Source organism: Capsicum annuum, unplaced genomic scaffold (assembly GCF_002878395.1).
Source record: "Capsicum annuum cultivar UCD-10X-F1 unplaced genomic scaffold, UCD10Xv1.1 ctg3647, whole genome shotgun sequence".
NCBI lineage: Eukaryota > Viridiplantae > Streptophyta > Magnoliopsida > Solanales > Solanaceae > Capsicum > Capsicum annuum.
In genome coordinates this window covers 1,086,013-1,101,222 of record NW_025843459.1, presented here as the reverse complement: position 1 = coordinate 1,101,222, position 15,210 = coordinate 1,086,013, and positions in this window count along the sequence as shown.

Below are 15,210 nucleotides of genomic sequence, written 5' to 3'. Positions count from 1 at the left end.
TGCACTCACTAGATACTAAATCCTACTCCCAACTGAACTAACTCAGAATATTGGATTGTTCTAAGTTTAACAGATTATGATAACTGATTGAAATGATAATGATCATAACATATTTGTAAAACTATTCTGAAGATACTGACACTAAGTAAACGGCTATGTTTTTAGGTATTCATAACCCCCAGGACTTGATAAAAATAATAGCAAGATAGTACTTAAACTTTAGGGACATAATATGAAAGCATTGCTAAAATTTCATTCTTGTAAGGATTTCATCAAACACTTGCAATGCATGGTTTAAGCTGAGAATGGGAATAGTGAAAAACTTGTTGTAATAGCATAATTTCAACACCAACATCACTAATTATGAATTAAATCAGTGAACAACAACCTTTAAATATGTGGGGTTTAATAACAACAACAATTTCATGTAAACATGGTATAGAATCAAAGTTCATGGAAATTCATGGTTAAAATAACAATTCAAATCATAGTAACTTGTAAAGATCACAACTTTGAATTTAAAATTTGATACTTGAACTCCATGGGTAGAAGGGACCCATGGATGAACCTTTAACATTCCTGAGTTGATGAATTCGTGAAAGTTCTTGGGGTTTTTCTTAAAAATTGATCTTGAATATTAAAGTCTATGGTTTTGTTATTGAGAGTTGTTCAGTTTCTTGGAGAGAAGTTATGAGTAATGGGGCATATAAGGCCCCTTTAGGGTTGTAATTATTTGTTTTGGACGGATTTGGGGCTATGGGAAAAGACCAAATGGTCCCTGAAATTTAAATATGCGGACTGACAATCCCAATTATGAATTTTGGAGAGATGCGGTGTTTATCTCGTCGGGCCACTAGAAAAGGATAATCCTCATTTTGTCTAATGGCGCGACGCGGTGCTATTGTGTTACATCACTAGAAATTGCCAATTGCAAACTGAAAACTTGGCGCGATGCGGCGCCATTACGATGTCTCACTCAATGTGACTTTCCCCTTGGAGCGACATGGCGTTATCGCGGTGATCCACTAAAAAAGGACAAACATGATTTTGGCCATCACCGCGATGCGGCCTTATCATGTTGGGTTACTATTTTTCACTAAAAGTGTCAGAACTTCTCACCCGAGTATCAGATTAAGGCAAAAATAGTATCGCTGGAAAGCTAATTCAATTTACTATCATTTGGTAGGTCTTTAGATGGAACATTCTGAGTAAAAAAAAGATATGCTCATTTGAAGTTGACTAAAGAAACATTATTCCCGAAAACTCCATCAGTAAGGAATATTTTAATTCGTCAAATAGATGGGAGTTATTTGAGACCTTAATATACATCAAAATCACTCATAAAAATACTAAAAAACTACAATGTACTTTGAATGAGCTTGAAACATGGCTCTAACATAGGTTTGGATTTTCAGGGTATTACAATATCTCCCCCTTGGGTACATTCATCTTCTAATGATTTTGGTTAAGATTAAAGCACCGAGGAACTAATATTACATGTGGAATATACATGATGAAAATATGATTGCATGACTTTGTCTAAAATATGATGCATGACTGAACTGATGCTACGAATGCATGACTGTCATGACAATGATATGCACCTAAAACTGAGTATGGAAAAGAGAGATTCTAAGGATAATTGTTACCTTAAGTTGAGAAAACTGAAGAATCTGCGATCATTTACTTATCACACATGAATAGGAACGTGAGAGCATAACTAAGTCTGGAACATGATACATGAACTGGATATCATGAACTGAACTGATTTCTTGAGCACATGTAGTGTCATGGGAATTGTTATAAGGGTGATATAGGACCGAGAAAGTCAACTTATGAGTAACCATTTCATCCAGTTAGATCTGGTTTCATGAAGAAAAGATGAGAGATTTAGTACATAAAAATCTCAGGGGTATTACATCTACCCCTTAGGATAGTTCGTTCCCCGAATGATACTGAGTTGAGTAAAATACTAGGAAAACTAAGATATTACACAAAATGCTTATGGGCAAAATCATGTCTGAATATCAGGGATCTGAAATATGATGCATGAACTCAACTGGATTCTCAATTTACATGGATGCGAATAACTATTTCTCGGAAGGGATATATTTATGAAACTTTAGATAGTAAGACTAGGTCAAAAGAAGAAAAAATCATAGGAACTTGTCTATTTGACTACTATCTGAGTTACTGGCTATACAGACTAACTCACACTGAAAGCTTATACTTAAGTGGAGTATTTATTTGAAACTCTTTCTAAGAAGTTCTAATGACTTTAGGGAGCAAAGAATCTTGGGCATGGTCTAAATAAGACATCTATATAAGAAATCACAACAAGGCTAAAATTATGTAATATGAAACACAGTCCTACGAGACATCCACTAGGATAGAGCTACTAGGCCTTATGCACTGCAACTACTATCTTTCAAGATTCAACATACCCCTCGAATACTCCCTCAACTATACCTTCCACCTTAATACTGCACTTCACCTGAGACTACTAAAAATATTCACATGGGAACTGATAACTCTACTTACTAAAGTCTGAGCTAGAATAAATTCTTCCACTATGTACAAGCCTACTCGAATCTATGAAATGCACACATAACATTGTAATACTAGTCATAATCATGAATTTAACACACCCTGCATTTTCATAATTTCTCATCTCATGAATAATTTTGATTTCCCCTTCAACAACGAAATACAACCTTTTACTTGCCATTAACTAATGCGTAATACGTTTATCAACTTACACACTAACATGACATTCAAGCCTATCTTCGTAACTACATCCTCTTATAAAACAAGCATACAACACTCTTCCCTTAACATGAAACATTAAATCTCTCCCATCTAGGCAATTTCTTGTCACTACATTATTTCATAAGGAGAGGTCACTGAATGGCTAAAACAAGAGGACCTGAAGCTTGAATAAAGACTATACAGAGCTTAACACTTAACTAAGGCCTGAGGAATAGAACATAAACATCATGGATTTATCAAGAGATCTAAACTGAGGATATACATGACATAATCTAAATTTTGTTGATCTTTAAGAGTGTAGCATAAGTCATGGGAACTGAGAATTCTATAAAACATGAATTCATAAGTCATGAGCTGCATGACCTGAGTTTGGCGTTTCTAAATTTATGGAACATGATCCATAATGATGAGCAAACTAGAGCTCCTTATCCTAGGAATTATGAAAACATATGATTTTTTTATAAGATGGATGAATATGAGCTATGTTCATTGTAAGGTATGAGTAGATATCATAATAAATAAAGTACAAATACCATAGGTCAGACATCTTACTCTATAACGCCCCGAGTCTGTACCCCTGATGCTACACGGTGCTTATAATCCCAAAGGACCATAAGCTAACCCATGACTAGTACCTACTGTAATAACTGAATAACAACACTGAAAAATGCAGAATTTAGGTGGAAATAACCATAAGGTTCAAAACTAAAATTCAATTATTGAATACTAAAATCAATACTGTAAACTGAACATATGTCTAGAAAATACTCTATGTCTGAAAAGCCTCTACTATCTGAACAGGGAGTTGATTGGACATGTCCCTAACTAACTCTGACTAATGAAATAAATTGACTACTAAAATACTGGAATAATAAATTTGTCCTCGAACAATAAGGACTCACCACAAGCCTATTTTTTATCGATCGTGCTGCTAAGTATGATCGGGAGCCCATACATCGGAACCTATGATATAAGACATCATAGCGCAAAAGAAAGGTCTGCGTTAGTACTTTAAATATACTGGTACTCTAAGTTAGGTAGGCTGATTTGCGTGGGTTCATATGCATGAACAATATCTGACTGAATAACATGAACATTAATGAATAAGAGAGCATGCATGAATACGTAAACTATAACTAAGGTCATAATAACACTGGATACTGAGTTTTGAGTTACTGACTTATTGATATCTGAATTTACTAATACTGTATTACCGTTAATAGAGTAACTGTATCTGAAAGTCATGATTTAGGGGAATAATTCTGAGTTCTATAATGAACTGAATGACTGTGTTAGAAAGTCCTGATTTCTGTAGAACTAAACTGAGTTCTATTTTGAAGACTAAAACTGAAACTATGGGATGTAAACATCTAACTGATATGCCACTTGTTGAATGGATTGGGGTCCGTTTATAACCCTAGTTGGAAGAGTGTCAGTACTATTCCATAGATAAAGAGAATCTGAGTCACTCTCATCTGGTAGGTGCTCTGAATAAGAATGGTGGTACCCTTAACTGGTAGGTAGGACACCTCATCAACCATCAACTAGCAGGTTGATATCTTAACCTACACTGGCTATGCATTCAGGAATATAAGGACTACTTCTAAGGATCACACCCTCTACTGACAGGTGAGTCCCAATCCTTGGGTTCACTCAGTGATGAATCATACTCCCAACTGAATAGACACTAGATTAGTCCCTAAACTATTCTAGGTTGGACTACATCATTACTGACTCGGTTAACTGATTGAATAAACTGAGTTTGCTTGGTTCTGAACTAATTTCTTACTAAGTTCTGAAATGGTTACTGACTGTGTTCGAGACTGATTACTGAACCACTGATCGTGATATGACTGATACTATCCTATAAATAACATTGGATCTAAGTATATAGCTAAATTATTGGGTATTAGATACCCCCAGGACTCGATAGCATGAATTATAAGAGATGACACAATCTTAAAACATGATAACTACCTACTTAGTCATCATTCATTCATTTTAGCAAACACTTACATAACATGAACTTGTATACATGCTAACATGGTATGATTTCACTATTTAACTCACATGAATAATTCATTAAACACTTGGAGGGCATAATATATATGCACATAATACTAAAAACTTGTAGGCAACACAATTTCAAATGCCAAATTAACAATTTGGAGGCTTTAGCATAATTTTAAATGATACTATCCACATATTTAATATCTTCACATAAATCTTGCAACTAATCATGGATTAGGAACCCCATTAACATGCTAGTCATGAACACAATCACCATAAATCATGAATTTCATCAAATCCATAAACATGAATTTTTAAAAGGGTTCTTGAACTCCAAGGGTGGAACGGAACCATTGGATGGACACTAAACATACCTTGGTTGTTAAATTCTTGAAGAATGATGGTGAAATCTTGAGTCTTGAATTTGAAATTTTATCTCCTAGGGTTTTTGTTCTTGAGTGGTTTGAGAAAGAATGAATGTATTATGCTAATTGAGGGATAAATTTCATATTTATGGGGTCAAAAAAACGTAGGAAAATACCCTAATACCCCTGAGGACACGACTTTTTAATGACTAGAAATTAATTCAATGATGCGCAGACCAATGGACCGCATTGATGGGATCGATGTAATGGCCGACGCATCGCGTTGAGTCCACATTGGTTCACTGGAAATTAGATTGAGAGCTGGGGAAAATAATCATCGATGTGATAGATGATGCAGCGTATCGAGATTGCATCGATCCACTGGTTTGAGCTTTCAAATGTGTCTCAAATGAAGTTCAGAAAATTCGAAACTTATCTGAGAAGACCTACTGACATCCTGATCATGATTCAACCTAAAAAAAATCACTTTAAGGTCATAGGGGTTGTGAAATAGAGTTCCCAACCTACGAAGGCTAAAATAACACTAATTCTGAATACTTAGCTAAAAATTTCTAAGAATAAAATCCCTTAACAAGATTTAAAAGACTGAGTTAATCTTTGGATTTTGTAGGGTCTTACAATATCTCCCTCTTAGGGACATTCTTCCTCGAATGAGAATGAAGAGGCTAGGAATACTGTACTGATAGACTGAACTTTTTCACTAGACATTCAAGACTGCAACATGATTTTATGACAGACACTACTGATATGTTGAAATTTCATACTGAACATGTATATCTGATGCATTTTTTGCTTCAAGTCTTGATCAATGCTTGATTTTGATTCTCATTCTCAACAGTTAATATGTCACGATTTGAGCCAAGGCCTTGGCCACGATGGGCATCCCAGACCATTAAGGACGAAGAAACCCCCATAATGTCCCAACACACTAGTGATATGGTCCGTTCTAGGTAAAGGCCTAAACGTCTTTAAAATGTATTACTAGGGAATAAGGCTTGCTTATTTATATACCCAGCATCCCTCCTATGTTTTACCGATATGGGGCTCCTTATACTAAGTTACAGTGTTACATAATAACTTAAGGAACTTCTGATGACAAATAGGTTTGTCAAATAATATTACTTTTGATGAAAGTAATATCCTGCAACCATAAATAAGACCGTGTCATGGCTTATAAATATGATTTTCTAGAAAGTAACCAGATTAACCCATAACGAAGAAATATAATGCATAACAAGGAAGCTTTCAGATGAGTGGATGGTACAATAAAAACAATACCATATTTTGTACGATCCCACAATGTGGTTTCTAGGTGGGTAGAATATACGCAGACATTATCTCTGCATTACTAAGAATTGGTTATCATGCTCACATATCAAAAATTAGGTTTCAACTATATTAAAACCATCATTACCTTAATCAAAGCTTGCATCACTCAACTAATATTGAGTCTTACCTTTCCATGAAATTTCAACTTAGTTGTGATCTATAAATATGAAGACAACATATAATCAACCCAATGACCTATCATGTTAAGGATTATATCTTAACACCAAACCCTAAGGTCAATTTAATAATTGTACCCCCTCTTCTAGGGTTTTCTATCATAATTCTCGTTAAACCTACCAATTTCATGGTTACCACAGTGAATTATTATAATGCAGTAGGAAATTAATAATTAACAACAAAACTCAAAAGGTTTTTTAATTTACCCCCTTACTCCAGAAAATTTGCTAAGTCAAGATTAAACCCTCTCCAAAATCGTAAACTAGTGATTCCAAGGCTAATTAACCAAAAAACTAGTTGAGATATAAAAAAGTATATGGGTCCTATCTTTACTCAAAAGCCTCACATTTACTTGTTTTTCTTCATTCATTGCATTTTTCCTTTGTGAGTTCTTGAGTTACCTACCAAGTCAACAACAAGGTAGGTGTGTAATGACCTGAATTTAGGTGACTTTCTCTTTTATTTATTTTGACTAGTTACCCTCTTCCATAGTTGTTAGATGTTGATTTTGGGGTGTGAGAGTGTTCGCATGGTTTCCAAGACCTTTAGGAAAGTTTTCAATAAGTTTGAGGTTATTTTGAGGCTTTATGAGTAAATAGTTGATTTTAATTAGAATTTCTTGATCTGAGTGTTGGATGGAAAAACGGATTATGCTAATAGATCAAAAATCTGAATTTTCGGTTAGTAGCACGATTGGTTCATAGTCAAAACTTTTATATCTCATTTCGATCCTTGTTTTGAAAATAATAAAAGTGAGATCTCGAGAGTTATTTTTTAAAAAAATCCTATTTTGAAAATCCAACGTCTCTATTAGATCTGAAAGATCGAAAAAAAAGCTTAATAATATATATGATTTATTTTTTTCAACACTTGAACGAATTTCGAAGGTCTGTTTGGAGTATTTATAAACTTAGAAAAAATAAGTAATTACTGATATTTGGTGCAAACGAGACACTCCTTTGTGAATGGGGTCCTCTGATCACAAACACAATGGAGGATGTTATTCCTCACCGCGATCATAGGAGGGGGAACCTCGATCCCAAAATATTATGGGGTTGGGGTCAATTTGAGTTCTGCTTTGTGAATGCAAACATTAGAATCTATAGAACTTCATAAACATGAATGCTTGTGATGTTGCCCAAATCTATGCCTCTAAACAAGGATAAAACGGTCGATGCAAAATATATTAACCCAACTCATGTTGGGGTCGAACCCACAGGGAATACGTGAATTATCTCTCTAGTTTGCTGAAGTCAACATGCAGTACAAGAAAGAAAATGTAGGGTTTGTAATTATAACTTTTAACAAGTAAAGAAACTTAACTTTGGATGTAATCAATCAGAAATGAATACTAGGACTGTGTTCCTCCTGGCTTCTCAACTTAGTAGGCTTTTCGTGCTCAGTATAACTATCAAGCTGTTGCGCCTGTAGAATCAGGTAAGTTAGTTATTACGAACTGCCTCTTAGCACTACTTGGTTAATTTCACTCATCTCCTTTCATTCTCAGAGCATAGTCTTACTAACCTTATCTTGGATCCAGAATTAACTATCTCCTCTCGATCTCAAGTTGACTAGATGTAAGTTAACTGTCTTAATTAGATAATGCAGGTAAGATTACTTCACCAACTAACCTTAAATCACTGTTGTGATCTCCTTTTCCTAATATCTACATATGGGATGGATCCTATTGTTTGCAACCGTTAAGAAAGAAATAAACTCGAAGAAAACCACAATACATACAACATCAACTATCAAGAATGATTGAAAACTTTCTCTACTATGTTATTCAGTCAGAGTTCCCACAACCCTAGCTAAGGGAATTAGCCACTCGTGGTTGTGAAATGATTAAAGTAATTCATAAAATAAAAAGTTCAAATAATATCACAATAACTAACAAATAAAAACCAGAGTCTTTAACTGAATAATCAACTAATATCAATACAAAACAATCCAAAGATCAAAATTGAATCCTAGAATCAAATATAGGTTTGTAAGTATAAAGAGTGTGTAAACTAACTATAAACATCAAAAGGGTATAAATAAAGTACAAAGAAACCCTAGGAAACTATTCTCGAACAAAAGAGGAAAATCAAGGTTGGTGGCCACTTATTAGGACACCTACGGGCAGTAGGTGGTCCCACGTAGGTGTCCTGGCCTCCCAAGAACTTCTAAAACACTTTGAACTTGGTTGTTTTACAACATATTCTGACTCATACGGACCATAGGTGGCACCTACATGCGTAGGTGCCCTCTGTAAGTGACAGCGTTTTTTTTTTCAGCTCCTGAGTCTCTGGATCTTACTTTTCTGATACCTACTCTAGCACTGACTCCCAAACGTAGTACCTACGGGTTGTAGGTGTCCACTTTATTGGTTTAAGACTTTAACTTTCATTATTTTTCTCTAAAATAGTTCCAAAACTTAATTTCCTACAAAACGCAATACAAAACATATCATATCTAACAAAAAGACCTAAGTAACTTACATATCTTCATTGGTTTAAGCGTCGACAATGATATGAAACCATAGCACACAATAACCCTCAACTTAGAACTTTTGCATGTCCTCAGGCAACATAACATAACAAAATAAATAACAGCGCTAAACTAGGAGAAACCTATGTTATCTATGGCAATCAATCATCAACTTTAAGCTAATAAACATTAACCCCTCCAATTTCAACACTTCAAAATCAAATGTGTATATACATGAAGCATAATAATGTGACACAAGGGAATCAAGATATGGCATTAAATTAGAATCAAACAACCTTGCATATGTACTATATACACTACAAAAACAAGTAAGCCGCGAATAATAAAATCCATGTTCCCTCACAACCAAGTAGTCTTACTCACTCATCTAAAATCATGTGCATCAATACAGGGAAATCTAGAGACTCGCATTACAAGATAATTTCCAATCAATGCTCATCAAATACATAGGCTTGCCCTTAGTTTCTTTACCTTAGCTTTCAGTTGGTCAAGTTAGGATCACTATAGGTCTTTATTGGGCTTGCAATTTAGGCTTAGGGGTTTGTACGGTACATATGGACATATTTAGTGACTAAGCCTCCTTGGCACTACACTTACTTTGGGGTCCACTCATCAACCAATTTTCTTTTATTCCAACCTTATTTCTCTCTATTCTTTATTGCACATTCAGATTGGGTGTTATTTCTTTTATTATTTCTTTTTCTCTTTTTCTTAATTTTTCTTTTATTCTCTTTTTTATTTTTATTTTTTTTCTTTTTCTACCACACCCAACCCTACTTTCTTTTCTCTTATTTTACCCTTTTTCATACCCATTTTACATCACGCACTCCTATGATAGCCACCCTTAACTTAGGCAATTTGCTTGAGTTAACGTGTATAATGTCAGAGGAAGAGCAAGGCTAAAATAGGTTCACTGTAACACAAATGGGAAGGTGAACGGTGTAATAAGAAAGAGAGGCTACACAGGCTTAAAATAGGGATCAAGAGATACTTATTCACACATGAAAGGACACTTAGGCTAAAAATGAACAAACATAAAAAATGACGTATAATCCTTTCCTACACGACTATCTTATAACCTAGGCAAGACAAACTGAAAAAGTGTTGGATTCAACACAAAAAGGAAACTAAGAAATATCTCACACACACATGACACAGGGTCACATCACAAGCTACTACCTATTCTATTCATGCAATTGTTAGCAATGATTATCGTAAACCTAATCCTAATGACATAACGTGATTCATAATGGTCACATATATAGACATCATACAATTTTAAAACAACTTTTTGAGGTGTATCATTTTTATTCATAAATCAATAAAACACATGTCAACTACCCTAGATAGTTAGAAAATCTCCTTATCACACAAAACACAAAACACATCACAATAAAAAACAAAACACAACATGCCATAAAATTAACCTAGACATCTCAGTCTACTGTCATGCTCGCCACCCTCAGAGGGTATATTTACTGGTGGAGATGGTGTTGAAACCTAATTTTTGCCCTCCACGACTAAATTTAATCCTGAATTTATTTGATTTTAATAAAATTGAAATATTTATTTTCTTCAAATAAAAACTTTTCAAAATATTTTTTGTACGCAATTTTATCATTTTAAGTAGCGATTATATATTATCGTATTCAATTATACGAGATTATATAATTTGATTACTTAAATATTTATCCTATGGAATACCGGATTTTAATGAAGGCTTATCTTGAAAATTAATTTCAATAACTAAAATCTTGATATAAGTATAATTTATTATAAATAATTTATTTGGAGAAATACTTGGTTGGTTTTCTTAAATCAAGAAGCTCGATATTGAACGAGGGATTAATTCGTATCTAATTTCAATTGAATTTGGTCATAATTTAAATGAAATCGGCTACAATTGCAATTCAATTGACCAATTAATTTTTAATTTGGTTGAAAATTAAATAAAATTAACTAACTCTTAACCAAATTGGGGTTATTTATTTTAAATAACCTCAAGTACATATAATCTACCCAATACCCAAAGTTAAACCAATTTCAGTCCATTTTTTCCTTTTAATTTCAGCAGCCTAACACAACAAAACAAGAACTAGGCCCAATTCAATAATTGAGATCAGGCCCAACAAAAACCCTATCACACCCATCCAACAGCAACCTAATTACATTTAAAATACCCATCCCACAATCTTTTTCTTGACCCATCTGGTCCACTTACTGCTTCTTCACATAACTGCAACAGCTTTTAGCAAATAACATAACACCAACATAGACAACACAACCCCCACCTACGTACAACCAGCAACTCTAATAACCTGACATAACGCTAGTGATCCAATTCCCAATGAAAATTAAAAGCAACAACAAAAAACCAATATCTGATACATATAACTCCAGTAACAAAAACTGACCCATTGATGTTCCGATTCTAACGCAATTGAACCCTACCCATACCCAAACATACAACTTTTTCCAACATATATTGTAATTTTTTCAAAATTTCAAATTCAAAGTAAGTACTAAGGAGTACGAAATCCAGCTCACTCTCTTATCCTCTTTTCAAAATCCCAAGATTACCCACAAAAATTTTTATCCCACATTGATTGAGGCTCAAGAATGATCCCTTAACCCATTATATATATATATGATCTCACTGTTGAGCTAAGAGGACAAGTCTCGAAGGTTAAAAAACCTCCAAGCCAAAAATAGTCTCTATTTTTTGGGAAAAATATTTTTCATAAAAAGTCAACGATTGTTCAAAGTTATCGGAATCATCAAAGTAGCAGCGATGATCTTTCGGTGGTGATCGATATTCCGATGATTAGTTCGTAATCTCATTTTGCTGCTCTGAAAGAGGTAAACACCCTTTTCCATTCTAATTTTGTCATTATTTTCTTTTGTTTCTTCATCTCCTTCTTTATAGTGTAATTATAGTATGGTTTATTTGCTAGGAGTAGTGGTAGATGTCTATGAAGGTTGTAGGATTAGTTTGTTATAATGAGTTTGCTTTGTTCTTGTGGGAACGATGGTTGCATTGTAATCTTCAATTTGATTATAGAATGAGTTCATCATCGTGTGTTAATGGTATTGATTGGTTGTGAATGTTTAAAAATAGATAATTCTAGTGTATCATGATTATCAATGTTGAACGATCCTAATTTTAGAGTATGAATCAATAAGTATACATGTCATCAAATTTCTATTTTTTAGGGGTCTAGTTCGCTATGATGATTTAATGATTTCTATGATGAGAATATTAACTTTTGAATTTGGTTGATGAGAATTAAAGGTAGCTTCTTTGATTTATTATTTAATCTGATCTCGAGTTCAATGGTTGAATCTCATGACTTATGTCTAATGTTGTTCATAAAACCACTGTAGTATCAAACTTCTTTAATTCCCAATATATGATGTTTGAATACTGCAGGTGATTAGCCATATCTCAGTTGAATCCCCCCATGTAAGCTCAATATTTCATTTTAAGTAGAGTATTGTCTTGGTTTGTTTTATGTGTGCTTTTCTTTTGAATTTTGTATCCTATAGTAAGATTACTAGTGGCAATTTAATTGGCTATATTAGGCTACCTTCTAAATCTATCAGCCTCTAGAGTGAATGAAGATAGTAGGTGCATGTCCGAAATTGAGGATGCCAATCCAATGAACCTTCAGGGGTCTTCTCTTTGACACTTGAAAGTTTATTTCGAATTAGTCAAAGAGAAGATGAGGGTGAGGGATTAGCATACTCTTTTTGATATCATAAAATGTATTTCTTTCGGTAGGTCAACTCTAAATAGTGTTAATCTCACAAATAAGATTACTTGCGTAGCTACATTTTAGAAAGTGTCTAACTTCCCTTGCTTTATTCCTTCACTTTTCTTACTAGATATGTTAATTTTTTCCCTCTTAGATATGAATTTTGATTTTATCTTGATTGCAACATGATTGATTCATGTTCAAATATCGTTTAAGTTTTATATTGTGTTGTTTTAACTCTTTGTTACCGATTAGTTTATAGTGTCATTAGTAGAACTTTCTCCTGAATTCTTTGGCTCCTTCGAATGCAAAAACTCTTTTTGAGTTTGTCGGAGAGAGGATGAGGATAAGAATAGTATATCCTACCACCTCCCCTTTTAGATTTATTGATTGTGCTATTTCTGGTTTGAATTTGGATTTTTATTTCTGTTGGTCCTTTGAGTTTATTTCCGGCATGCATTCGTGTTAGAAATATGAGCGTACTAGTGGCTTGTTGGGCAGTTGAGTATATAAACTTAGAGGTATCAATCTAATTTTCATTGTCATTACGTTATGTGCATAATCAGTGCTTAGGATAGGGATCACCCAAGGATCTCTCTCGGTAGAAAACATCAATAAGAGAGGGATGACGTTGGGTTTATTTTGTTCTTGAAAATAGTTTAGAAGATGGAACGGAACATCAAAATTGTTTGTTTCCATCCTTAAATGCCTACTGTCAGACATAAATTTGTGTTGTATGCGTAATTCTTGGTTTTTTTACTATCTTATGCAGTTTCTTTGCTAGGTCATATGGTTATATATATGTTTGAAATTCTTCAAAATATCTTGGAAATTAATTTCTTCTGTCTATGGAAAGAAGATATTATAATACTGTTTTGATATGGTTTAGTTGATTGAAATGTTTGACTTCATTTTGAGTTTTAGTGTTGGAAGAAAAAATTGACAATTTCTCTCCTTAAAGGTCACCTTTGTGACCTTCTTTGTTTTGGGTTGTTCTAGATCCTACATCCTGGGAATGGTTTCATAATAATTTTCCTTAGTTAGAAAAGTATTTGCCTAATCATTACTGATGGACTCTCTACTTGCTATATTCTGAATGAGAAAATGGTTCAGTGATAAACTCTTCTTCATAACTTCTTTATTCATGGATTGCTATTTTTCTATTGCCTACAGATTATAATATTCTATCTAATTTTTTACCTCACAATTCATCTATGAGTGTAAAATTCTCAAACACAAGCAATAATTCAATCATCTTTTTATTTGTATGAACTTGCTTGGGAGTTAAATCATGCTCTTTTCCATTGCATTACGCAACGGGCCATTGAGGCCCACTTTCTAGAAAATACTGAAAATCAACTACATAGCACATGGGTATAAGGAGTCAAAAGAAGACGAATGGGTTAAAGTCCATCTTAGAAGCGTCCAAGAGACTTAAAAGTCTCATTTTTCATTTATTTGTTTGTTTATTTATTTATTTAGTCATTTATTGTTGTCTTTATTTATTTCTTCCTTTCATTATTAATTCATTTTGGGTGTCGAAGTTTAGGCCAAAGAGGCTCGAAAACATAGATTAGGACGGTTGAAAATGGGTCAAAAGTCCAATTAGATTAGGACAGGTTTCGTTAATTTGGGTCCAATGGACTAAGTCTTTTACTTCCTCCTCCTTTTCCTTTTTTATGTGTTTATTTGATTATTTGTTTCTTTGAACTTAGTTAAAATCCCTACTAAGTAGTCCAAATTTTTTTTACACAAATCATTTTCTAAAATCAATTACTTTTCAACAATCAATCTTACTGAAGTTAGTCAAAAGATATATTCAAATAGCTCGGATAACCTCAAGTTAGCGGATGTTTTAGGTTCCTAAAACCTTCCTAAAACGTTAATAGGAACCACTTACTTAGAATCTGTAAACTTAAATGATTTTTCTTTTTTGAATTGTTTATAGTAATTTATAAAGGTTTCTTCATACCTTTTAAAATAAATTAAGTAGCGACTCATAAAAAGTGAAAATTTCCTCAAAAAAGGCTATTGTGGTGGTGGTACACTACTAAAGGATGCACTCGTGATTAGCTAAAAATGCCTCTACCTATCAACAAATGTAGTCACCCTCGAATCATGTATGGCCCATTTTTAGGGCTTGATAACATGGCATATTCGGATCCTGCAGGGCCTCTTCTATCTTTGTCACAACTACGGAGACTATTTCCTCATACTCTGCAAACAAGTAAAAATTTCTAGGTCCATCTAAATGTGCTGTCTGAACTGGAGGTATAACTTGACGGATGGCT